Consider the following 27473-nt stretch of genomic DNA (forward strand, 5'->3'; position numbering starts at 1 on the left):
TGCTCAGGGACTTAGGCTGCTGTGCCCCCACCGCCCCCCACCCAATGCCTGCCATAGGATACAGGGAGGAGAGTTAGATGACCAGCACCCTGCCCTACCAAAGCAGGGGAGGGAAGCCTGGCGCCAGGAGGGACCTGGATGCTTGAAGTCTCTGGAGGGAAGACAGACAAAGTTGGAGACACACAGAGCCTATGTATACCTGCTGAGACTGTGGATACCGACTAGGTCATTACCAGAGAAATTGGGGAGTCAGGTGACAACTGGAAAAGGAAGAGTTGGGTCATGTTGGACCCTGACCTGAATAGTCTCTAGTCTGGCTACAAAGTTGGGCTGTGTGAAAAGCCAGGCACTTGTTAAGAAAGGTGGGCTTAAACAAGAGCCTTTTACTTAAAAAAAAAGAGAAAAAAATCTCTCAGCTGCTTTGTAAGGAACTCTCCTGCAGCAGCTGGCTCAGCCAGAGTGATTTGACTTGACTCAGGCCACTAGCCTGGCAGCTAAGGTGAGCCACTCACCTGGAGGCTGACTGGCACCACTGACCTGCAGCTGATGCTGGATGCTTGAGGTACCACTCGCCCAGAGGCTGATTTGGGCAATGCACACAAGCTTGACTAGTACTGATTGCCCAGAGACTGACTGGTGCTGCTTGCCCCTCAGTGGTCTCTGCCCATGGTGGGCTTGCAAAGAGCAAGGAGAAGGTGCACCGCATGGACCTTGGTGCAACTGGTGAATTAAAGGCACAGGCCTTTAATTCAAAGGCACAGGCACTAGTGCAAATGAACATTGGAGGCCCAGCAGCTCATGGAGGAGCTGGGCTGGAGGCTGGGCAACTGTGAATTTTGTGGCCCAGACCTGGCCCCCATCCTTGAAAAGCCAAAAGAAGGGAGAAAAGTGAAGCCCAGCACAGCTCTTCCTGAGGCATCCAGGAAGACCATGAGAATTCACTCAACAGATTTATAGTCAGCAGGAGGCTTATTTTATTTATTTGTTTGTTTGTTTGTCTTTAGAGGAGAAGGGAAGGAGAGAGGGAGAGAAATATCAATGTATGGTTGCCTCTCATGCATCCCCGGCTGGGAACTGGCCTGGACCCAGGCATGTGCCCTGACTGGGAGTCGAACCACAATCCTTTGGTTTGCAGGCCCAAGCTCAATCCACTAAGCTACACCACCCAGGGCACGAAGGCTTATTTTTTTTGTTCCACTCTCTTTTACTTTTGTTTTCCCAAATGAGACAATAAGACAATAAGTTGTGAAAAGTCCAGAGGCAGATCCAAAGGGGGAGCAGAAGGCTAACCCCAAAAACTGAGAAACTGAGACAAATTGGACTTTGCTATCCCATAGAACTGGCACTTTATTGTTTATATGTATTATTATTATTTTTCATTATTTTTACTTACTTTATTTTATTAGTATTTTTATTTCTCTCCTTTCTGTTTAATTTTCTTCATTTCATTTTTGTTTAATTGCATTCTTCAACTAGTTTTCCTTATTCTCCTTTTCATATTGTATTTTAATTTTCCTTCTTTCACTTCACTTGTGTTACAATAACACACTACTCTTAATCAGGTTCTTTCTATTCTTGTTATCCACATAATATATTTCTTGTTCTATTATTGTTGTTACAGTACTACTGTAAATAATTGTTGTTTGATACAATTTTAAATACTACATAGCACCCCTCCCTGACCTTAGTCCATTTCACTTTATTCCTGACCTTTATTATTGTGGTTAACTCTATTCTCTCATACACTACTCCTACTTTCTATCATTTCTATCTACTTTCATTGTATCTTATTATATAACCTTGCACAATTGCTCTGTTTTCTGGATGCAGCTCACAATCCTCCTCCCCTTTAACAAGAGTCTTACCTCTTTTTCATCTTTCATAAAAACTGACTACTTTGGTGAAATATCACAGTTAATGCTATACTTATCCAAAGAATCTCCTACTTCTCTACTTGTTGATACTTTATTTATTATTTTTATTTTTGTCTTTTTTATTTTTTATTTATTTTCATTTTTTTAAAATTTATTTTTCAATATATTTTATTGATTATGCCATTACAGCTGTCCTATTCCCCTCCTTCATTCCCCTCCACCCTGCACACCCCTTCCCCATTATCCCCCCCCTTTATTTTATGTCCATGTGTCACAAGTTGGAGATGTAGGTGGAAACACTGTGCCTCCTTGCACAACTAAGTTTTAGTAACAAAAATGCAGCCAAAACACATAAAATTGAGCTGTACAGAAGTCCGACAACAGCAACCCATTCAGCCAGACCAGTAAGAGGGGTGGAGTCAGTGACACAAGGGGGTCAGGCAGGAAAGATCATTCGGTCAACCAACCCAGGAGTGTAGGTGGTGGCGGTTGGTGGATCCCAGGCATGGGATGGCAACTGGCGGAACCAGCGAGGGCGCAGGGTGGCTGGCTGACCAAGGTCACACATTTGCACGCAGATAAACCAAGTGAAGGAGCGAACAGTGAGACAGACTGCTCAGGCTAGGGTCCCAGTGATGGGCAATAGAGCCTGAAAGCATCAATTGGAAAGACTTTCAGGGACGAGGGGCCAGGAGAGGCTCCCAGGCTCACAGGGAGTTCGTTGGAGAGACCCACAGAGTCCTGGAGGGTACACAAGCCCACACACCCAGGAACCAGCACCTGAAGGGCCCCAATTTGCTTGTGGGAAGCTGAAGAGGGGAAATAAATCTGAGAGAGTTGAGCAAATCAACATTTTTTTCCCTCTCTCACCCCACCCCCATGTACAGCATCACAACCCAGCAACTGGGTTGCCCCACTCTGGTGAACACCTAAGACTCCATCCCTCATACTTGTTGATACTTTAAATCCCATAGAATACTCTCCCACTGTCTTAATCCATTTTGCCTATCCCCTGCTGCTGATCACATACAAGAATAGGTGGGAGCTGCAAACATCACTATACCCGCTGGACGAGAGAGACCACCAACAAAGGAACCACCAAAAGGTAAAAACCCAAGTACAACAAGAGAGACCACACAAACAGAAGAAAGGGCAAACCTAGAGCATCCAGAGAAGGAGATCAAAGAAATCATATCACTGAATCTGATACCATTCCTACCATAGAAGTTCACCCTACAAAGACAGCTAGCAAAGCAAAAAAAATAAAGCAAAGAGAAGAAAAGAGAAGCAAAGAAAAGCAAAGAAATAAACAAAAAGTGTCACCTAAAATGGGGAGACAAAAAAATTAACATGGAGTCAAAAGGAATGGAAGACTCCCCACTAAAAGAGCTAAATGAAATGGAGGTAAGTGACCTATCAGATATAGAATTCAAAATAATGGTCATAAAGATGCTCAAGGAATTTGCAGACAACTGCAAGGTACTGAGTGACAAGTACAACAGTATGAAAATGGAAATAGAAACTATAAACAAAAAAAAACAGGAAAAATGAACAACAAAATTTCAGAAATAAAAAACAGACTAGAAAGAACTACAAGCAGACTGGATGAAGCAGAGGACCAAATTAGTGAGCTGGAAGACAGGTGGAAAGAAACACCCATGTAGAGCAACTGCACCAAAAAAGGACTCAAAAAATATTAAGATGGCTTAAGAGAACTCCAAGATAACATGAAACAATATTCAAATCATAGGAATACCAGGAGAAGAAAGAGAACAAGAAATACAAATGCTGTTTAAAAAAATAATGGCAGGACACTTTTCAAACCTGGAGAGGGAAAAAAACCATGCAAGTTCAGGAAGCACAGAGAGTCCCAATCAAGATGAACCCAAAGAAGCTAACTCCAAGATATATCATAATTAAAATGCCAAGTATTAAAGACAAAGACAGAATGTTAAAAGCAGCAAGGGAGAAAAAAAGAGGTAACATACAAAGGGGCTCAAATAAGGCTAGCAGCTGATATCTCAACAGGAACCATCCAATTCAGGAGAGAATAGCAAGAGATATAACAACGAATAAAAAGCAAAGGCCTGTAAGCTAGATTACTCTACCCAACAAGGCTCTCAATTAAAATGGAAGGCAAAATAACAATTTTCCCAGACAAAAGAAGGCTGAAACAATACATCTTCACCAAACCAGCCCTACAAGATTAATGAAATGGACTACTACAAAAAGAAAAAGGAAAGGAGTGAAGGAGAGAGTAACACAGGTACAAATGGGGGAAATGAACAATAAAAAACCTTAAATTTTAATGGATTAAATACCCTAATCAAAAGACAGTAGCTGGATGGATAATAAAACATGACCCACACATTCACTGCCTACAATAGACCCACCTAAGAACAAAAGACCTACATAGACTGAAAGTAAAGCATTCGGAAAAATATTCCAAGAAAATAGACAGGAAAGAAAACTGGGGCGGCAATATTCATATCAGACAAAATAGACTTCAAAGCAAGGGCCATAAAAAGACCCAGAAGGTCACTTTATAATACTTGAGGGAAGAATCCATCAAGAAGATATTAACATTATAAACATATATGTACCCAATTATAAACATATGTGTCCATTATAAACATATATGTACTCCAAAATAGATAGGAGCACCCCAATACATAAGGAAGAGGACTTTGAGGACTTCAAGAAAGATATTGACAGCAACACTATTCCAGTACTTTAAAGCCCCACTGTCAAAATTGGATAGATCTTCCAAACAAGATATCAAAAAGATATTGTGGCATTGAACAATGTTCCAGATCAAATGGACTTAAACTGATATATAAATACTTATCACGAAGAAGCAAAATACACATTCTTTTCAAATGCATATGGAAATTTTCCAAAGATAGACCATATCATAGGACACAAAACAAGCCTCAACAAATTCAAGAAAATTGAAATCATACCAAGCATTTTCTCTAACAAGAATAGACTGAAACTAGAAACAAACCTCAAGGAAAGAAACCCAAAACACTCAAACTCATAGAGATTGAATAGCATGCTATTAAACAATGAATGGATCAAGAATGAGATTAAGGAAGAAATCAAAGTTTCTGGAAAGAAACAAAAATGAAGTCACAACAACCCAAACTTATGGGACACAGCAAAGACAGTCCTGAGAGGGAAGTTCATAGCAATACAGGCCTACCTAAAAAAATAGAAACATTTCAAACAAACAACCTAACTCTATATTTACAGGAACTTGAGGAATAACAACAAAGACAGCCCAGAGCAAGTAGAAGGGAGGAAACAACCAAGATCAGAGCAGAATTAAATGACATAGAGACTAAAAGCACAATTCTAAGGATCAATGAATCCAGGGGCTGTTTTTCGAAAAGATAAACAAAATTGGCAATCCTTTAAGCATACTTATCAAGAAAAACAGAGAGAGGACCCGAATAAACACAATCAGAAATGAAAGAGGAGAGATTACAACTGATACCACAGAACTAACAAAGGCTTGTAAGAAACTACTACGAAGAACTGTATGGCAAGAAATTTGGAAATCTAGGTGAAATAGACAAAATTCTAGAAAAATACAATCTTCCAAAGCTGAATGAAGAAGAAGCAGAAAGCCTGAACAGACTGATAACAACTAACAAAACTGAAGCAGCAATCAAAAAACTACCAACACACAAAATCCCTAGACTAGACAGTTTCACTGGAGAACTCTTCAAAGCATTTTAAGAAAGAGCTAACCTCTATCCTTCACAGACTATTAAAAAAAAAACAAGAAAATGGAAGACATACAAACTCCTTTTATGAAGCCAGCATCATCCTAATTCCAAAACCAGATAAAGACACAACAAACAAAGAAAACTTCAGGCCAATATCACTGATGAACATAGACAATCAAGAAAGTATTGTCAAACTGCATCCAACAATACATTAAAAAGATCATAGACCATGACCAAGCGGGATGCATCCCAGGGATGCTAGAATGATACAATATTTACAAATCAATAAACATAATAAATCACAAAAAAACAAAGACAAAATCACATGAACATATCAATAGACGCAGAAAAAGCATTTCATAAGGTACAGCACCTATTAATGATTAAAACACACAGCAAAGTGGGAATTGAGGGAGCATTCCTCAATCTAATAAAGGCCATATACAAGAGACCTAAAGCCAATGGGAAAAAACTAAAAACTTTCCCACTAAGATCAGGAACAAAACAAGGCTGTCCATTTTCACCACACCTGTTAAACATAGTATTGTAAGTCCTAGCCACAGCAATCAGACCAAAAAAAAAAAAAAAAGGAAAGAAAAAAGAAAGAAAGAAAAGGCATCCATATTTGGAAAGGAAGAAACAAAACGGTCATTATTTGCAGATGACATGATATTTTACATAGAAAATCCTATAGACTACACCAAAAAACTGCTCTGCCCAATAAATGAATTTGGAAAAAACAGCGGGATACAAAATCAACATTCAGAAATCAAAGATATTTTTGTTCACCAACAATAAAATATCAGAAACAGAAATCAGGAAAAAATCCCATTTGATATAGCAACAATAAAAATTATTACCTAGGAATAAACCTAACCAAGGAGGTAAAGGATTTGCACTCAGAGAACTATACAACACTGAAGAAAGAAATTAAGGAAGATAGAAACAAATGGAAACATATACTGTGTTCATGGACTGGAAGAATTAACATCCTCAAAATGTCCATCCTACTCAAAGCAATTTATAGATTCAATGCAATTGCGATTAAAGTACCAATAACATATTTCACAGGCATAGAAAAAACACTTCAAAAATTTACTTGAAGCTATAAATGACCCCAAATAACTGTAGCAGTTTTGGGAAAGAAGAACAAAGTAGGAGGGATCACAATACCTGATATCAAACTGTATTACAACGCCACTGTAATCAAAACAGCCTGGTACTGGCATAAGAACAGACACATACACCACTGGAACAGAATAGGACGCCCAGAAATAAACTCAAGTTTCTACGTTCAATTAATATTTGACAAAGAGGGAAGAAGCATAAAATGAAGTAAAAAAAATAGCCCCTTCCACAAATGGCATTGGGAGACCTAGACAGCTACATGCAAAAAATTGAAACTTGATCACCAACTTACCTCATACACAAAAATTAATTCCAGGTGGACAATACTTAAATATAAGCCAGGACACCATAAAAGTCCTAGAAGAGAACATAGGCAGGAAAATCTAAGATATTCCACACAGAAATATTTTCACTGATATGTCCCCTAGAGCAAAGGACAGAGGAAAGAATAAACAAATGGGATCTCATCAAAATAAAAACCTTCCACATGGCTAAAGAAAACAGCGTTAAAATGAAAAGAGAACCAACTGTATGGGAAAACATATTTGCCAATAATATCTCAGACAAGGGTTTGATCTTCAAAATATTAAAAGAACTCAAACAACTACACTCTAGGAAGACAAAAATCCCAATTTAAAAAATGGGCAAAGGACTTGAACAGACACTTCTTCAAGAAGGACATGCAAAGGATCCAGAGACATATGAAAAGATGTTCAGTACTGCTAGCCATGAGAGAGATGCAAACTAAAATCACAATGAGATATCACTTCACAGCAGTCAGAATGGCCATTATAAACAAAGCAACAAACAACAAGTGCTGGAGAAAATATGGAGAAAAAGGAACACTAGTCCACTGCTGATGGGATTGCAGACTGGTGCAACCACTGTGAAAAACAGTATGGAATATCCTCAGAAAACTAAAAATGGAACTACCTTTTCACCCAGCAACTCCACTGGAGGATTATATCCTAAAAATCCTGAAACACCAATCCAAAAAAACCTATGAACTCCAATGTTCATAGCAGCACAATTTACAATAGCCAAGTGCTACAAGTAACCTAAGTGCCCATCAGTAAATGAATGAATAAAAAATCTATGGTACATTTACACAATGGAATACTATGCAGCAGAAAGAAAGAAGGAGCTCCTACCCTTTGCAACAGCATGGATGGAACTGGACAGCATTATGCTAAATGAAATAAGCCGGATGGTGAAAGATAAAAACCATATGATCTCACCCACAAGTGGAACCTAATCAACAAAACAAACAAGTGAGCAAAATATAACCAGAGACATTGAAATAGAGAACAAATGGACTGTAACCAAAGGGGATATGGGAGGGGATTATGGGAAGAAAATGGTAAAGGGTTTCGGAACTATAAAGGACACAAGGACAAAACCAGGGTGTGGAATCAGGGGAGGGAAATGGGAATGTCTTGGGTTAGAGAGAGAGGTGGGGGGAGAGACAGACAACTGTAATTGAACAACAATAAAATAAAATAAATGGAAAAAATGAATAATCCATTATAGGGAACCAACACTGGAGTAAATGAAGCAGAGGGTCAAATTAGAGTTTTGGAAGATAAGGAAGCAAAAAACAACTAATCAGGACAGAAGAAAAGAAAGGAAGGAAGGAAGGAAGGAAGGAAGGAAGGAAGGGAGGGAGGGAGGAAGGGAGGGAGGGAGGGAGGAAGGGAGGAAGGGAGGGAAGGAGGAAGGAACCAAAAATATGAGGATGGTGTAAGGAGCCTGTAAGACAACTACAAGCATACTAACATTCACATCATGAGGGTGTCATAAGGAGAAGAAACGGTAAGAAATGAAAAAAAACCTATTTGAAAAAAAATGAAAGAAAACTTCCTTATCCTGGTGAAGGAAATAGGTATACAAGTCCAGAATGTGCAGAGGCCCAAACAAGATGAACCCAAAGAAGCCTACACCTAGACACATCATAATTGAAATACCAAACATTAAAGACAAAGAATCTTAAAAGCAGCAAGAGAAAAGCAGTTAGTTAACCACAAGGGAGCTTCTATAAGACTTTCAGCTCATTTCTCAAAAGAAACGTTGTAGGTCAGAAGGGATTGACGAGAAGCATTCAAAGTGATGAAAAGCAAGGACCTACAACCAAGATTACTCTACCCAGCAAAACTATCATTTAGAAGTGAAGGACCTATAAACAGATTCCTACAGAAGAAAAAGCTGAAGTAGTTTTCATCACCAAATGAGTATTACATGATATGTTTAATTGTCTTCTTTAGGAAGAAGAACAAGAAAAAAGTCAAACCTATTAGCAGCTGTACATGATACATAGAAACAAACACAAGGTAGCTGCCAAAATGAGGAGAGAAAGAAACATGGCCCAAATGAAAGAACAGATCAAAATTCCAGAAAAAGAGCTAAATAAAATGGAGATAAGCAAACTATGAGATTCAGAGTTTAAAACACTGGCTAGAGGGAAGCCCAAAGAACACAGTAAGGATCTCAAAAGCATAAAAATATCCAGTCAAAAATGAAGGATAAACTAATTGAACTAAAGAACAATTTACAGAGAAACAACAGTAGAATGGATGAAGCCAAGATTCAAATCAATGATTTGGAAAATAAGAAAGCAAAAAAAAAAACCCCGCCAAGAACAATAAAAAGAAAAAAAATCCACAAAAAATGAGAATAGTCTAAGTAGCTTCTGGGACAACGTCAAGAGGTCCAACATTCACATCAAAGGGGTGCGAGAAGAAGAAAAAGAGCAAAAAAATTTTAAATCTATTTGAAAAAAAAATAATGACAGGACTTCAGGCCAGGATGGAGGTGTAGTTAGATGCACTGTGCCTCCTCGCACAACCAAAACAAGGGCAACGACAAATTTAAAAACAAAAACAACCAGCACTGACAGGAAATCAAACTATATAGAAGTCTGACAACCAAGAAGTTAAAGAGGAAACATTCATCCAGACCTGTAAGAGGGGCAGAGATGGGGAGCCAGGAGGAGAAGACTCACATCAAAATGGTGGCTGGCAAACCAGGTGAGGTGGCAGCTGTCAGAGTGGGTGGTCCCACATTTGCATTCATAAAAGGGTAGGAACAACTGGGAGGGATATAGGCTGTGTAACCCAGGATTCTAGCGCAGAAAAATAAAGCCTCAAAACCTCTGACTGAAAAAAACCTGTGGGGATTGAGGTAGCAGGAGAAATTCCCAGCCTCAAAGGAAAGTTCGTTGGAGAGACCCACAGGGTCCTAGAATGTACACAAAACCACCCACCTATGAATCAGCATTTCAGGGGCCCATTTGCTTGTGGGTAGCCGTGGAAGTGACTGAGTGCCAGCAAAGAGCTGAACAAGTGGCACTGTTCCCTCTTGGATTCCCCCCTACAGCCCCAGATTGCCCCACCCTGGCGAATACCTAAGGCTCAGTCTCTTACTACATAACAGGTGCACAGAGCCAAAAAAAAAAAAAAAAAACGCCCAACTGAAAGAACAGATCAAAGCTCCAGAAAAAATACAACTAAACGAAGAAGAGATAGCTAACCTATCAGGTGCACAGTTCAAAATACTGGTAATCAGGATGCTCACAAAATTGTTTGTGTGTAGTCACAAAATAGAGGAAAAAGTGAAGGCTATGAAAAGTGAAATAAAGGAAAATGTACAGGGAGCTAACAGTGATGGGAAGGAAACGGGACTCAAATCAACAATTTGGAGTTGAAGGAAGAAATAAAAATTTAGCCAGAACAGAATGAAGAAACAATAATTTCATAAATTAAGAGAGGCCTAAGTACCTCTGGTACAACTTTAAACATTCCAACATCCAAATCATAGGGGTGCCAGAAGGAGAAGAAGAGCAAGAAATTAGAAACTTATTTGAAAAAATAGTGGGGAACTTTCCCAATATGGCAAAGGAAATAGACTTCCAGAAAGTCCAGGGAACTCAGAAGGTCCCAAACAAGTTGAACCCAAGGAAGCATACAGCAAGACACATCATAATTACATTACCCAAGGTTAAAGATAAGGAGAGTATCTTAAAAGCAAGAGAAAAAAGTTAGTTACCTACAAAGGAGTTCCCATCAGACTGTCAGCTGATTTCTCAAAAGAGACCTTACAGGCAAGAAGGGCTGGAAAGAAGTATTCTAAGTCATGAAAGGCAAAGACCTACACCCAAGATTACTCTATCCAGAAAAACTATCATTTAGAATGGAAGGGCAGATAAAGTACTTCCCAGATAAGGTTGAGTTAAAGGAGTTCATCATCACCAAACCCTTATTACAGGAAATGTTAAAGGGACTTATCTAAGAAAAAAAAGATCAAAAACTATAAATAGTAAAATACTATCAACAACCAAAACCTTGAAAAACAAACTAACTAACTAAGCAAACAACTAGAACAAGAACAGAATCACAGAAATGGAAATCATATGGAGGGTTCTCAGTGGGGAGGGGGAACGGGGAATGGGAGAAAAAGTACAAGGAATAAGTACCATAAGTGGTAGGTACAAAATGTACAGGCAGCAAGGGAGGGTTAAGAATAATATAGAAAATGTAGAACCAAAGATCTTATATGTACACCCATGGACATGAAATAAGGGGGGAAATATGTATGGGTGGGGGTTTGCAGGGTGGAGAGGTATAAAGAGTGGAAAATGGGCAACTGTAATAGCAGAATCAATAAAATATATTGTTTAAAAAAGAGAAGAATAATGAAAGAAATCCTCCCTAATTTTAAGGAAATAGACATGCAATTCCAGGAAGCAGAGAGAGTCGCAAACAAGATGGATTCAATGAGTTCCACTCGAAGACATATCATAATTAAAATGCCAAAGGTTAAAGATAAAGAGAGAATCTTAAAAGCAGCAAGGGAAAAGAAGTTTGCTACAGAGGAGTTCCCATAAAGACTGTCAGCTGATTTCACAAAAGAAACTTTATGGGCTGGAAGGGATTGGCAAAAAAACATTCAAAGTCATGAAAAGCTGGGACTTACAGACAAGACTGCTCTACCCAGCAAAGCTATCATTTACCATCAAAAGGCACATAAAAGAACTTTCCAGACACGATAAAACTAAAGGTGTTAATCATCACCAAACCAGTATGATATGAAATAAAAAGACTTATTTAAGAAAAGAAGATCAAAACTATGAATAATAAAATGGAAAAAAACATATCTATCCACAGTTGAATCTAAAAAACAAACTAAGCAAACAAGAAGAGCATAGATAGAATCATGGATATGGAGTACATTTGCATGGTTTCCAGAAGAGAGGAGTGTGTGGGGGAATGGGTGAGGGGATTAAGAAGTACAAATAGGTAGTTCCGGAATAACCAGGGGAGTATAAATTACAGTATAGGAAATGGAGCAGCCAAAGAACTTACACACATGACCCATGGACATGAACAATGGTGGGGAGATTGCCTGAGGGAGTAGGTGGTGCTGGATGGAGGGGGGCAAAGAGGAAAAAATCAGGACAACTGTAATAGCATTATCAATCAAATATATTTTTTTAAAAATTTATAATAAAATGGCACTAAATACATATCTATCAACAATTGAATCTAAAAAACAAAATTAACAAACAAGCAGAACAGACACAGATATAGAGAACATTTTAACCATTGCTAGATAGGAGAAGTTTAGGGAGATGGGTGAAAAAGATGAAGGGATTAAGAATTACAAACTGGGCCCTGGCTGGTATGGTTCAATAGATTGAGCACTGGCCTGTGAACAAAAGCATCACTGGTTCAATTTTGAGTCAGGGTACATGCCTGGGTTGCAGTCCAGGTCCCCAGTTGGGGGTGCACAAGGGGCAACCACAGGTTGATGTTTCTCTCCCTCTCTCTTTTCCTTCCTCTCTCTCTAAAAAAAAGTAAATAAAAACTTTTTAAAAAAGTATTACAAATTGTCAGTTACAGAATAGTCACAGGCATGAAAAGTACAGTATAGGGAATATAGTCAATAATATGTAATTACCATGTATAGTGTCACATGGATACAAGATTTATTGTGCTGACCACTTGGTAAGTTATATAATATCTAATCATTGCTTCCACACCTGAAACTAATAATATTATATGTCAACTATAATTGAAATATTAAAAATTATTTCAAATAAAAAACAGATGATGGACACACAGCAAAGTTACAGACTTAAACCTAACCATGTAAGTAATTAGTACATTAAATGCAAATAAAATGAATGCACAAATAAAAGAAGATTGTCAGATGAATTTTTATAGCCAAATATGTTGTCTATAAGAAATGTCATTTACATTTAAATAAACAGGTTAAAACTAACAGGATAAATAAAGAAAAGCAAACAAACCCACTCACAAAGAAAGATACAGCGGCTACATTAATATTTGATCAAGTGCCCTGCAGAGGAAAGAACAGGAGCTTTGTCATAGTAAAAGTAGTAATTCACCAAGAAATCATCATAATCTATATATAACATATGATAAAAATATTGAAATACATGAACCAAAAAATGACAGAAAATGACAATACTCTTCTCTCAGTGATTGGCATTAAAAAAGAACACAACTGGCAAATATACAGAAGACTTGAACAATACTATTTACAAACTCAAACACATCTAACACATGAGGTACAAATGGACTACTTACCTAGAAAAACTATTGTTTTCCCAACAGTCTCAATAAATTTAAGAGGACTAAAATCACACATAGAATATTATGTGATCAAGACAAAATCAATTTGGAATAACAATCTTTCCCCCCAAAAGCTCTAAATTATTAAAGTTTTAAAGTACATGTGTAAGCACCCGTTAGGTAAATACTTACATATTTTTAAAAGAAAAAGGCATAAAACCAGTTGGCCCATCTTTACCCTCCTCAGGAAGCAGGAAGAGAAGAAATAGTATGAATGATGAAGATGTTCTTGTCATCTGACAACAACTCACTGTGATCCAGGCTTCTCTAAGCTGTGGGTCACCCCCCTGAAGTGGAACTCCCATCAGCACTCATGGGAGGAGGTTGAACACCACCTTTGAGGGACCTTTTCCTCCAATCTTAAGGGACAAATCGATTGAGTCCAGCTTGAGCTACATCAACAACTTCAAGAGATTAATCAACTCATTGAACAAGAGGTCTTTCAGACCCTGCATGGCAACTTACAATGGCTCAATCCAAAAACTTGGTTTGAGGGACTAAATTTGCATATCTGGGTCATGGGGGCTATGGGATGCCTCCTAATCATTGTGGTCTTTTGTGCCTTGAAATGCATATACAAATTGTTTTCCAGGGATCATATATACTTCATTGGACTTACCACCATGTCCACCATAACAAACAAAAAAGGGGGAGATGTTGGGAGCCATCCTGCCTGCTTTCAGGGTCTGCAGCCTCATTGACAGACAAGAGAGTCCTATGGCTAGGGCTGAGTGAAAAGGCCTCAGGGCCATGAGCCACTAAGGAGACAGAACCTATCCTCCTGGCAGGAGCACAGCTTCTGCCTCCCTCACTTCTCCCTCCTTGGCCAGGGGACACATGACTGGTTAGCCAATGCCAGGTAAGATTCCTCAAGGGAGGGGCAATCTAAGACAGGCACAGTCACAAAGGGACCAACAGGGAAGGACTTAGGGTATCATAGAGAAGGGGCAGAAAGACCCTCACCCCTTGGCTTTGTCGCAGCCTGAGCCCTCAGAAATTCTATCTGTAAAAAGTCTCCTAATCTCTTGGCTGCTTTGCTCCCCCCACCCGACTCAGCCTGAAAACAGTGCCAGAGGCAGCTTCAGCCTTATACAGGAACGAATGGCTCCTGGGGGCAAATCTGGCCTGAGAAAGAATGTACACTTTGTCCTTTGAAGCCTGTTTAGCATAACCCTGTTGATTACAGTGGCACCAGTGCCTTTGGTTATGCTGCCACAACAAACAAAAAAGGGGGAGATGTTGGGGACCACTCTGTGTGGTTTCCAAGACTGCAGTCCCACGAGAGCAGAGTCTGAAAGGGGCTAGTATGTCTCCCTGGAAAACCAGGTAATGCAGGTAGCAGACACAACCCCACTCTAACACTGAGGGTTCCCGTGGGAATCAGGCCTCATAAATACATTGTATCCTTTGAGGCTTGCTTTGCTTTGTTTTGTATAGGCCTGGTAATATAAACCAGATCTTTAAGTTCAAGGTATAATGAGTAAACTCCTCATCTCATGAAACACGTCTTAAAGACCATCTGGCATTGGCATGACTAACAGACCCTGACCTACAACAAATCTCTGTGTTCCTTCAATTGTTACCTGTAGATAATACCTGGTTTTGTATGACTAGCCTTTTTGACATTAACTGGTGAGCTATGCGTGTATGTTCTATACCCCTGCACAAATCATTCCCAGTAAAAGCCACTTGGGAGAAGGGCTCGGAGTGTTCCCCACTAAAGGGAATTGCCACCCCCTTTCCCACTAGAACAACAAAATTGTGTCCGGGATGACTTATTTCTCACCTGTGGCAGGCAGAAGGAATTCTGTGGAATGGAGTTCCTCCCACATTGAAAGCATCCAGACTGAGCAGATCTAAAACTAGTACAAGTGCTTTAGAAAAGTGTGTCACAGTATCTATTATGCATATGTCTTTTGACCTAGTAATTCTAAGAACAATAGCCCACCTGGCCAGACCATAGAGGGGAAAAAGGGACCCAAGACAGTGGGTGAAACTGCATTACCCGGGTAACCAAGCAAGGGGCCTTGTAAACACTCAGCCACAATGCGTCGTGTCCTGCTCCTCCTGGCAGATTCCCCACCCCTGGGCAAGGCCATGAGAGACAGCATTACACTGAGCATGCAAAGCTAGCAAAATAATTGAATTAGAGAAAAGCCCTCCTATTCCCCTACCTGGTCCCTGATTAGGGGTGGAACCAGGGGAAGGCAAGCACATGTGCCATACAGGTCAAAATGGTGGCAGAGGGAGAGGTGCAGAACCAGAAAAACCTATCAGTCTAGCTTGTGGAACTAATGGATTGGTTGGGGGTCCTGGACCCTCCCAGAGCATGTGGAAGTTTGGGCTGGCACGACCCATGCAGGTAACTTATATAAATCCAGGGGAATGAGGAGACTCCCACTTCTTCACCCCCCTTGCAAACACACTGACCAGTACATTTGCAGGACCTTATACTCCTGGAAGCCACATGGCCAATGGCAACTCCAGCAACACACACAGACTCCAGGAAGGAGCCTAAAGCCGGACAGCTGCCCACTTAGCCACCTTCGGCTCCAAAGAATAGATAAGGATGGAGTGGGAATTCTGGGCATTGCCTTGGGGTTTGGTCTTGCTGGGAATGTCTAGGTTTTGCCTGTGTTTTGCAGAACAGATGAGCCTGAAGAGCCTAGAGATGGGAAGTCCCCCATCCTGCCACTTGTGCAGCATTTGAATAAGGGCCTCTTTCCTTTCTCACCAACCTCTGCCTCTGGGATTTGTGTATTGGTGACGGTGGGTTTCCAAATCCCACTTTCATTCAGTAACAATTCCACTCTCAGGTATATACCCAATAGAAAGACATACATATGTTCCCCAAATGTTTATGGAAGTATTATCGGTAACAGCAAAAATATGGAAACAACTCATGTCAACAATAAAGTGTGAAATATTCATTAAAACTATTATATGTCAACATGTGTTAATCATTTTTAATGTTATTTTCTGCATTGCCGATGCTTCCTTCCTAACCTTATTCCTGACCCAGGGTTAGTCAATTCCTGGAGATAGTGCCTTTTATACGCAAACTAATCAATCCAGAACCTGCACTCCCAACCACCAACTTTATGGAGCTCTTATACTCTGGACTACTACTCCCCTGCCCTAACCATTCCAGAGCCAGGGTGTCATATCAGACAACCAGGGGTTACCCCTACAAACCCACAGCCCCCTGAAATTATCCAAACTAGCCAATCCTAAATCTGCTTACCCTGCTTCCCATATTCCTTCCTGCAAAAACCACAATAAAGACTCTTGCCCACATTTTCTCCTGTTCCTTCTGCTTTCTACTGGTCTCTGGTGCTTTCCAATGTGGCCCTGTGTGGTGTGGTGTGGTGTGGTGTGGTGTGCCTCTCTATCTGAGAAATGTATGTAACAATCTTTTCATGGCAGGCATCTGCTGATCTCTTGGCCTCACCATGGCAGAATAATAATAAAATCTACATTTTAAAACATAGTAAGAATAAATGAACTAAAACTACATGCAATAATCACAATGAATCTCACAAACATGAGCAAAAAGTGGTAGTTATATAAGAGTATGGAGTTGTGCTTTAGCTGCCAAAAGTGTTTCTGTCAGAGAGATGCAAATTAAAACCACAGTGAGATAGCACTTCACAGCAGTCAGAATGTCCATCACAAACAAATCAATAAATAAGTGTTGGAGAGGATATGGAGAAAGGGAAACCGTAGTGCACTGTTGTTGGAACTGAAGGCTGGTGTAGCTACTGTTGAAAAAAGTAAGAAATCTCCTCAGAAAACTAAAAATGGAACTGCCTTTTGACCCAGCAATTCCACTGCTGGGATTATATCTTAAGAGCCCTGAAACACCAATTCAAAAGAACCTATGCATCCCAATGTTCATAGCAGCACAATTTACAATAGCCAAATGCTGGAAGCAACCTAAGTCCCCATCAGTAAGTGAATGGATCAAAAAACTATGGTATATTTACACGATGGAATACTACAAAACAGAAACAAAAAGAGGAGCTCCTACCCTTTGCAACAGCATGGATGGAACTGAAGAGCATTATGCTAAGTGTAATAAGTCAGCAGTGAGAGACAAATACCATATGATCTCACCTATAAGTTGAACCTAATCAACAAAACAAACAAGCACGTAAAATATAACCAGAGACATTGAAATTAAGAACAAACTAACAGTAACCAGAGGGGAGGTGGGAGGGGATAATGGGGGGAAAGGGGGGAAGGGTTTTCAAGAACAACTATAAAGGACACAAGGATAAAACCAAGGGGGGTGGGATCAGGGGTGGGTGGTGAAGATGGCTGGGGTGGGGAGGAGTGGCGGGGGATGGAGACAACTATACTTGAAAAACAGTAAAAATGAAAGAAATTTTTAAGAAGTGTTTCCACTGGTAAGTGTAATGACCAGAAGGGGGCACCAGAGAGACCTTTGGGGCACTGGGGATGTTCTGCTTCTTGATGCAGACTGTTGATCCTGTAAATGATTGATCACTTCTAAAAATTTCATTCACTGTGATTTACTCATGATTTGGGCATTTTTCAGTATTTATATTAGAAAAACTACTAGGATTCAGCCACAATTATATCCAAAATAAAATAGCATTGCAAAACTAGAAAGAATAAAAATAAATTATCTAACACCTCATATAATAGGTTGTGAAATTAACAATAAAAGGAACACTAGAAAGCAAGAATATAAAAAGATCCATTAATGAGAGCAACACACAACAAAATTGATCAAACAAATCAGACTCTTTTTAATCAATAAAAAAATTTTCTGTGGAGTCTAATGAAGAAATAAAGGAAAACAACACGAATACACAATAGTAAAAATGAAAAAAAGAGAAAAATTTTTACATTATTTGCAAACACTATATAGAGCTTAATAATGAATTTGAAAATGGCAATGATATGCAAGATTTTCTGTAGATTACTAAAAATGACTCAAGGAAATCTAGAAACCAAGGGAAAAAAAGTCTCCAAGATATCAAGGTAATAGCCCTAAGACCAACAACCAGCTGAGATAATTTCAGAAGCTAAATTCTCTCCAATTTCCAAAGGCTCTGTCCATACAAATATAAAACGATGAGTGATTTCTTATTCATATTATGAAGGGAGTACAAGCCCAATATAAGTTGAACACAGGTGCCTGCGAGAAAAACTATAGGTCAATGTCACACACTCATCTAGGTGGAAAATCTCAATTTCAACTGCAATAACAAAAAAGCAGATGATCATTATATAAAAATGAAAAGCCAGGGTCAACTCCTGGGAAAGGTCTCCCCATTTATAAAAAGGAGACACTCGAAAAGAAATCACTCTTTTCTTCAATGTGCTGCTGTCTTTAGGAGTACAACAACTGGAGTTCCACAGTCATTTTGCGGAACATGAAACTGTTCCACAGTTTCACCTGCCACAGCCATGGTGAAACAGGCTAGCTGAGACTTGCCCTGAGAACAGGCAAGTAAAAAGATGAAAAAGACCAGAGCCTTTGATCTGGGCACTGAACACCTGAATTGGCCAACCCAGGAGCCACCCTAGCTGCAGGCCTCTCTTAAAGTGAGATACTAAGTTTATGGTGTTGTTCAATGAACTCGAGGTAAGCATTCTGTTACTTGCAACAAGTGCATTCTAACAATGTACAAAGACAGAATAAAATGAAACTGATAGGGAAAAAAGGAGAGGGACAAAAGACTGAGATTTTTTAATCAATGAGGAGATACGTAAAATTTAGTAGAGCATATGATAAATGTGCCACTCAAATCAATGGGGAAAGGAAGGATTCTAGATAAATGGTAGTAGGAACTGAAAAATGTAAAAGCCAGGTCATCACACCACAATCTATCCTAAATTAATCCCAAGTGGATGGCAGATTTCATTGAAATAACACGAAACCATAAAACTACTAGAAGAAAGTTTGAATGAATAATATCTACTTTACAAGTTAGGAATGACTTTCTAAGAAATACAAACACATAAATATTAAGTATTTATATGTGAAAACTTCTTAGAAAAGATTCTGTCTTTTCAAAGGCACACAATTTGTGAGTACAAAATATTTGACACAAATAAGTACTAACTCCCTTCAGAGAGGTTGTATGAGTTGGCAAGAAAAATTTCACCCCCGATATTAAAGAGTAAAGGACCTGAGGTATCATTTACAAAATATGAAATTCAAATGACCAATGATTATATTTTTAAAAATATAATCTCATAAGAAATACAAATTTAGCAACACTGTTTTTCATACAGCTACCAAGTTAGCAAAAATATTTATTATATATCACTTAATTTTTTGAGCACACGATATAACAGAGACTTCCATATACAACTGGTGGATGTGAAAATTATTAAATCTTTCTATAATGAATTTGAAAATATGTATCAAGTACAGAAGGAACCAAAAAACTATTATCCTTGGTTTGACTTTAGTTATTCAAAAATACACAAATATAAATATAAATATAATAAAATTGTATAGATTCTAGGTGTTCTTTACAATGCTCTTCTATAGTAATATGATGAAAATGCTCCAACACTTATCATATAGGAAGATAAAATAAATGATGCCTCCCTGTAAGTTGAGTAACATGTTCTCATTAAAAACCATAGTGAAAAAGGATAGAGAAATCAGAAAATGCTCCCAATATAGCATTAAGTGGGAAAATCAGGATATAAAACGTATGTACAATAAATACCAATTTGAAAACCATACCTATCACTATCTCTACCTCCATGTATACAGGATGGGAAAAAAAGAAAAAGTAAGAAAAGAAAATGTACCATAAATATTAACAGTATTTATTCCTTAGTTCAGAGATTTATAGCTGACTTCTTTATTCTTATTTCCATCTATCTGTATTTTCTAAACTTTGTCCCCTAAATGAGCATGTATTGGTGCTATTTCCAGAAATGAAACAGTACTTAATTGTATCTTTTCCTTATCCCTTTACTCAGATGAGGGATCCCTTGGGCCAGCATTTGTTTTGGTTCTCAGCTCTGTTAAAAGCCATTCTACACAGGAGTTTGGAAAGGCTGACATTTTTCTTGAGAAATATACTGCAAGAATGCTAATCCATGAAAAGGCTGAAGTTTATTTCTCTTCTGTGACTCTCTGTGCACAGTTGGGAGTCTCTATCAGCAGGGTCTCTTAATAGAGACCCCGTGCAATTCTCAGGCTTGATCCTCCTAGGCCCACCACTACCCACCTCCCCATGCTTAATCCTGAACCCACTGCACAGCTTCTGGCACCCCCAGCTGGAGCCACCAGGTAAGAGATTCCACCTGTGCTGTGCAAGGCAGCTTCTACTTCATTACTAAGAGCTATCCTGTCTTCTGGCTGCTGCTTTTTCCCCCTGGAAAAACTCACTGCTTAGAACAATGTGGGACAGTTTGTAACAGAGAGTAGCAGACCTGGGCCAGAATGTTAATGGCATATGCATTTCTAAGCCCAGAGAGGGCTGGGGTCCTATGGTGTGGCAATCACTGCATGATAAGCAATTATTTCTCTAAATTATCAGCAGCCATAAGGCCTTCCTGAGGACATGACCTCAAGGGAGCATTTGATTCCTGTGCAAAGCCTGCTTTTGTGAAGAATCTAAATTGAGAGAGAAAACAGAAGTATCTTAAACTAATAAAAGAGAATGAAGCCTTCCCATTTCCCTAGGTAACTGCTTGGACAAGAAGGCTGGCCCAAGGCACGGTGAAACATCAAGTCAGCAGGCTCCGGACCAATGGGAAGGGATCATGAGGCCTTAATATTTGCTGGGGAGGGTGAGGAGGACAGGAGGATGGAGTGGAAAGTGAGCTGAGGGGAGTGAGGGAGTTCAGGAAGGATGTCATGGGTCCCATGCCACAAATCGTGCCCCGCTTCCACCCCAGTACAATATATCTTCTTTCCAGCCCAGCACAGCCACATACATGTTGGTGCTGCATAATCAAGGCTTTCCAGTCTTGGGGCTCCAATTTCCCAGGTGGAGATGCTCAAAAAACCACGGAGATGTTGGGGCTAGGGGAAACTGTGCAGGGGAACCTTAGACTCACTACTGCAATTCCCCACCTATTTTAACCACCACATGTCCACTTCTGCCACTATTTAATATATTAAGGTAGCAGTAAGATTCTGCTAAAACAGATTTTTCTAGGACTAAAGAGAGGCTTGAAAACCACTGAACAAATTTCTTTCTCAATCTCTTGGTCCTAATTCAATGCTATTCTATAAAAAGGAGTAGAATACAGTCCTGTTCTCTCTTATCAGGGTGTCTTTTGTCCTGGAATGCCAACTCATACAGCAGACCCACAGGCCTTCCAGAGGCTACTGCCCACTTCCCCAACCTCCTGCCCAAAAAGGCAGGCTGCCTTCCACTGCACCAGTGAATCAGGTGGATGGCGCCCATGGAAAAAAGATTCAGGAGTTGGAAGATGGTGACGGAGTGGGAGGGAGCAGATTCCACTTCCCCCTACACACAAGAGAAAAACCTGGTCAATCTACAGAGGAACAGAGCAAACAGCCAACAGTACCCCAGCATATATGAAAATAAGAGACCAGAAATTGTAGTGGATACTGAAAAACCAGAAGGTAAGGAAAGTGCTTCAGGACAATAAGGTCCCAGGGACCAGCACGGAGACACAGCTGTAGCCCCAGGCCTGGTGCCCGGTGCCTGGCGCCCAGAGCCTAGCACCCTGAGCACTCAGCACCCAGCGCTGGGTCTACCACAGTCTCTTCAGGAGCCGCGGGTCTGCCACAGAGTCCTTGGGAGAGAGCTGGGTCAATTACTCCCTCCCTCCCTGGCCCAGCAGGGTTTGAGCAGCACCAGGAGAGACCTGGTTGCTTGACGTTGCAGGGAGGGGAATAAGGACAAAGAGGCAAACACACAAGGGCCTTGATCATCCACAAAGTTTGTGGTCACCAGCTTAAGAGAGTTGAGAGCCCCGCGGTGATGAGCACTGACCTGGATAGTCACCGGTCTGGCTGGAGAATTGGGCTGTACTGAGCAGCAGGCTTGAGTAGGTGGAATTTCTCAAAAGGTAAAACTGTTTGGGGGATTCTCCTGTGACAGCTGCTTGGCCTACTCCCCACCCAGTTGAGCAGCAATCCCGAGGTTACACAAAAGTCCCCGCGTTTCCCAGTAACATTGGGAAGGGTTCGTGCCCAAGCCGGTGGGGCCCTGGCAGCCTGGCCCGCGCATGCCCACTCACACCACAGCCCACAGCGATGACCCCCAGGGAAAGAGTGCTCTCAAGAAGACCTGGATCCCCCTCCTGGGGTGCTGGGGAGAGGCTCCAGACTAGCTATTGGGAGAGTGCTTGCAAGACTGGCTGAGTCCACAAGAAAGGCCACACCAATCCTCCCTCAGCATGCTGCAGTCAACAAGATCAGAAAAATCTGCTTGGCTAGTTTGAAACAAACATGAGGTGCAAGACGTAGGGGTTTTTTTAATCTTTTCTTTTTCATTTTCTTATTATTGTTTATCTTTTAATACCTTTTTCCTCTCTTTCCTCCTTTCTTGTTTTATTTCTCCTTCCTTTCTTTCCAATTTTGTCTCCTCTTCCTCCCCTGTCCTGCTTTTTTTAAATACCCACAAGTGAGACAAAAAAATCTGAAACTGAATGGACCAGAGTTGGAACCAAAGACGAGGCATCCCAAAAGTTGAGACAGTGAGAAAAATCTCAACTTGCTATAGCAGAGAAAGTGCAAGTTACTGCATATTTATATTATTATTTTTTCATTATACTTACCTCTTTGATTTAATAGTATTTTTGTATTCCTCTTCTTTCTGTATAGTCTTCTTTGCTTGGCTGGTTAAATTGTATCATTTGAAAGGTTTCCCCTGTTCTCTCTTCCACAGTCTATTGCTAAATTACTATGCTTCACGTCACTTGTGTTCCTTTACCACACTACTCAAAATTCTATACCCCCTATTCATGTTATCCAGATCACATGGATTCTGTCATATGATTGTTGCTCTAATATTATTGTAAATAATAGTTGTTCCATACAACTGTAAATACTTCACATTACCCCTCCCAGATCTTAGCCCACTTCAGAGTTTCCTGAACTCTGTTACTGTAGTGGTTAACTCTATTCTCTTACACACTACACCTATTTGTTGTCCTTTACTCTCACCTTACCTCAGAATATGACCTCCCACAATACCACTGCTTTCTAGATCCAAATCACAATCCTTCCCTCCCCAACAAGGTCCTATCTTCTTTCCATCCTTTCTTAAAAGTGGCTAGTTGGGGTGAAGATCACTGTTACAACTATACATAGCCAAAGGATCTCCTATCTCTTCTCTACCGGCTGCTACTGTAAATATCATAGAATACTCTCCTGCTCTCTTCAAACATTTTGCCTTCCCCACCAACTGATCACAAAAAAAAAGATTAAGTGAAAGTAGTGAACACCAGTGAACACTATTAATAGTAACTTTAAATGTAAATGGATTAAATCCTCCAATCAAAAGACATAGAATAGCTGAATGGATAAAAAAGCATGACCCACACATATGCTGCCTACAAAAGACCCACCTCAGGACAAAAGACAAACACAGACTAAAAGTGAAGGGCTGGAAACAAGTTTTCCAAGCAAATGGATGAGGAAAAAAAAGCCAGGGTAACAATTCTCATATCAGACAAAATAGACTTCAAAAAAAGGGCCATAAAGAGAGACCCAGTCACTTCATAATAACCAAGAGAAGAATCCACCAAGAAGACACAAACATTGTAAATATATATGCACCCAGCATAGGAGCACCCAAATACATAAAGAAAATCTTAGAGGACTTCAAGAAAGATATTGATAGCAACACAATTATAGTTGGGGATTTTAACACCCCACTGTCAAAAATGGACAGATCTTCCAAACAAAATATCAATAAAAATATTGTGCCATTGAACAATGCCCTAGGTGAAATGGACTTAACTGATATATATAGAGCCCTTCATCCCAAAGAAGCTAAATACACATTCTTTCCAAATGCACATGGAACATTTTCAAAGATAGACCACATGATAGGACACAAAATGAGCCTCAACAAATTCAAGAAAATTGAAATGATACCAAGCATTTTCTCTGACCACAAGGGAGTGAAAGTGGAAACCAACCCCAAAGGAAAAAAACCAAAACACCCAAAATCATGGAGACTGAATAGTATGCTATTAAACAATGAATGGGAGTAAACAAGAATGAAATTAGGGAAGAAATCAAAAAGTTTCTATAAACCAATGAAAATGACCTCACAGCAACCCAAAACTTATGGGACACAGTGAAGGCAGCCCTGAGAGGAAAATTCATAGCAATACAGGCCTACCTAAAAAAGACAGAAAGATTTCAAACAAACAACCTAACCCTACGCCTACCAGAACTTGAGGAACAACAACAAAGACAGTCCAAAGCAAGTAGAAGGAAGGAAATAACCAAGATCAGAGCACAATTAAATGACATAGAGACTAAAAGCACAGTTCTAAGGATCAATGATTACAGGACCTGGTTTTTTGAAAAAATAAACAAATCAACAAACCTTTAAGCAGACTCATTAAAAAACAGAGAGAGAGAAACAGAGAGAGAGGACCCAAATAAACACAATCAGAAATGAAAGAGGAGAGACTACAACTAACTAACACCATAACACTACTACTAACTGACACCATAGAAATACAAAGGATTATGAGAAATTACTGTGAAGAACTGTATGCCAAGAAATTTGAAAACCTAGGTGAAATGGACAAATTTATAGAAAAATATAATCTTCCAAGACTAAATGAAGAAGAAGAAGAAGGCCTGAAAAGACCAATAACAATGGATGAAATTGAACAAGTAACTAAAAATCTCCCAACACACAAAAGCCCTAGACCGGATGGTTTCACAAGAAAATTCTACAAATCATTCAAGGAAGAGCTAACCCGTATCCTTCACAGACTATTCCCAAAAATCCAAAATTATAGAAGACTCCCAAACTCTTTTTATGAAGCCAGCATCATCCTAATCCCAAGCCAGATAAAGACACAACAAAGAGAAAAAACTTAAGGCCAATATTGCTGATGAACATAGATGCTAAAACCCTCAACAAAATATTGGCAAACCACATCCAACAATACATTAAAAGGACCATACACCATGAACAAGTGGGATTCATCCCAGGAATGCAAGGATGGTTCAATATTCACAAATCAGTAAATGTAATACACCACATAAGCAAAGCAAAGACAAAAATCACATGATCATATCAATAGATGTGGAAAAGCATTTGATAAGGTACAGCACCCATTTATGATGAAAACATTCAGCGAAGTCAAAATAGAGGGAGCATTCCTCAACATAATAAAGCCCATATATGAGAGACCTACAGCCAATACCACACTCAATGGGCAAAAACTAAAAGCTTTTCCACTAAGATCAGGAACAAGACAAGGTTGTCCACTTTCACCACTTCTATTCAATATAGTATTGGAAGTTTTAGCCTCAGCGATCAGGCAAGGAAATAAAAGGCATTCAAATTGGAAAGGAGGAAACAAAAGTGTCATTGTTTGCAGATGACATGATAGTGTAAGTGGAAAATCCTATAGACTCAACAAAAAAACTGCTGGAACTAATAAATGAATTTGGCAAAACAGCAGGTTACAAAGTCAATATCCAGAAATCAAAGGCATTTTTGTATACTAACAATGAATCAGTAGAAGCAGAAATCAAGAAAAAATCCTATTTGATACAGCAAAAAATATATATTACCTAGGAATAAACCTAACCAAGGAGGTAAAAGAACTGTATGCAGAAAATTACACAACACTGAAGAAAGAAATCAAGGAAGACACAAACAGATGGAAACACATACCGTGTTCATGGATTGGAAGAATTAACATCATCAAAATGTCCATACTATACAAAGCAATTTACAGATTCAATGCAATACCTATTAAAATACCAATGGCATATTTCATAAACATAGAACAAACACTTCAAAAATTTATATGGAACTATAAATGACCCCAAATAGCAACTGCAATTTTGAGAAAGAAGAACAAAGTAAGAGGGATCATAGTACTGATACCAAACTATATTACAAGGCCATTGTAATCAAAACATTCTGGTACTGGCATAAAAACAGGCACTTAGACCAATGGAACAGAACAGAGAGCTCAGAAATAAACCCAAGTCTCTATGGGCAACTAATATTCAACAAAGGGGGCAGTAACATAAAATGAAGTAAAAATAGCCTCTTCAACAAATGATGCTGGGAGAACTGGACAGCTATGTGCAAAAAAAATGAAACTCAAGTGCCAACTTACACCATACACCAAAATAAATTCAAGGTGAATAAAAGACTTAAATATAAGCTGTGACACCATTAAAGTCCTGGAGGAGAACATTGGCAAGAAAATCTCAGATATATCACACAACAACATTTTTACTGATATGTCTCCTAGAGCAAGGGACATAAAGGAAAAAATAAACAAATGGGATCTCATCAAAATTAAAAACTTCTGCATGGCTAAAGAAAATAGCATTACAATAAAAAGAGAACCAACCATATTGGAAAACATATTTTCCAATGATACCTCAGACAAGGGTTTAATCTACAAAATATACAAAGAACTTACACAACTCCACTCTAAGAAGATAAGCAACCCAATTAAAGAGTGGGCAAAGGACTTGAACAGACATTTCTCCAAGGAGGACATACAGAGGATCCAGAGTCACATGAAAAGATGCTCAATATTGCTATCTATCAGAGAGATGCAAATTAAAACCACAATGAGATACCACTTTACACCAGTCAGAATGGCCATCATAAACAAAGCAACAAGCAACAAGTGTTGGAGAGGTTGTGGAGAAAAGGGGACCCTAGTTCACTGTTGGTGAGATTGCAGACTGGTACAGCCACTATGGAAAACAGTATGGAATTTTCTCAGAAAACTAAAAATGGACCTGCCTTTTGTACCAACAATTTTTCTGCTAGGATTATATCCAAAGAACCCTGAAACACCAATCCAAAAGAACTTACGCACCCCAACATTCACAGCAGCACAATTTACAACAGCCAAGAGTTGGAAGCAACCTGGATGCCCAT

At 39.4% G+C, this 27473-nt stretch overlaps 1 protein-coding gene across 1 annotated transcript in view; it reads right to left on the bottom strand.

Annotated features, from left to right (window-relative positions):
* GRID1 (glutamate ionotropic receptor delta type subunit 1) overlaps positions 1 to 27473 on the bottom strand; it is a 722282-nt gene that overhangs the window by 210414 nt on the left and 484395 nt on the right. The window lies entirely within an intron of this gene.

This window comes from Sturnira hondurensis, unplaced genomic scaffold (assembly GCF_014824575.4).
Source record: "Sturnira hondurensis isolate 20B ecotype Veracruz unplaced genomic scaffold, ASM1482457v3 Scaffold0006496, whole genome shotgun sequence".
Taxonomy (NCBI): Eukaryota; Metazoa; Chordata; class Mammalia; order Chiroptera; family Phyllostomidae; genus Sturnira; species Sturnira hondurensis.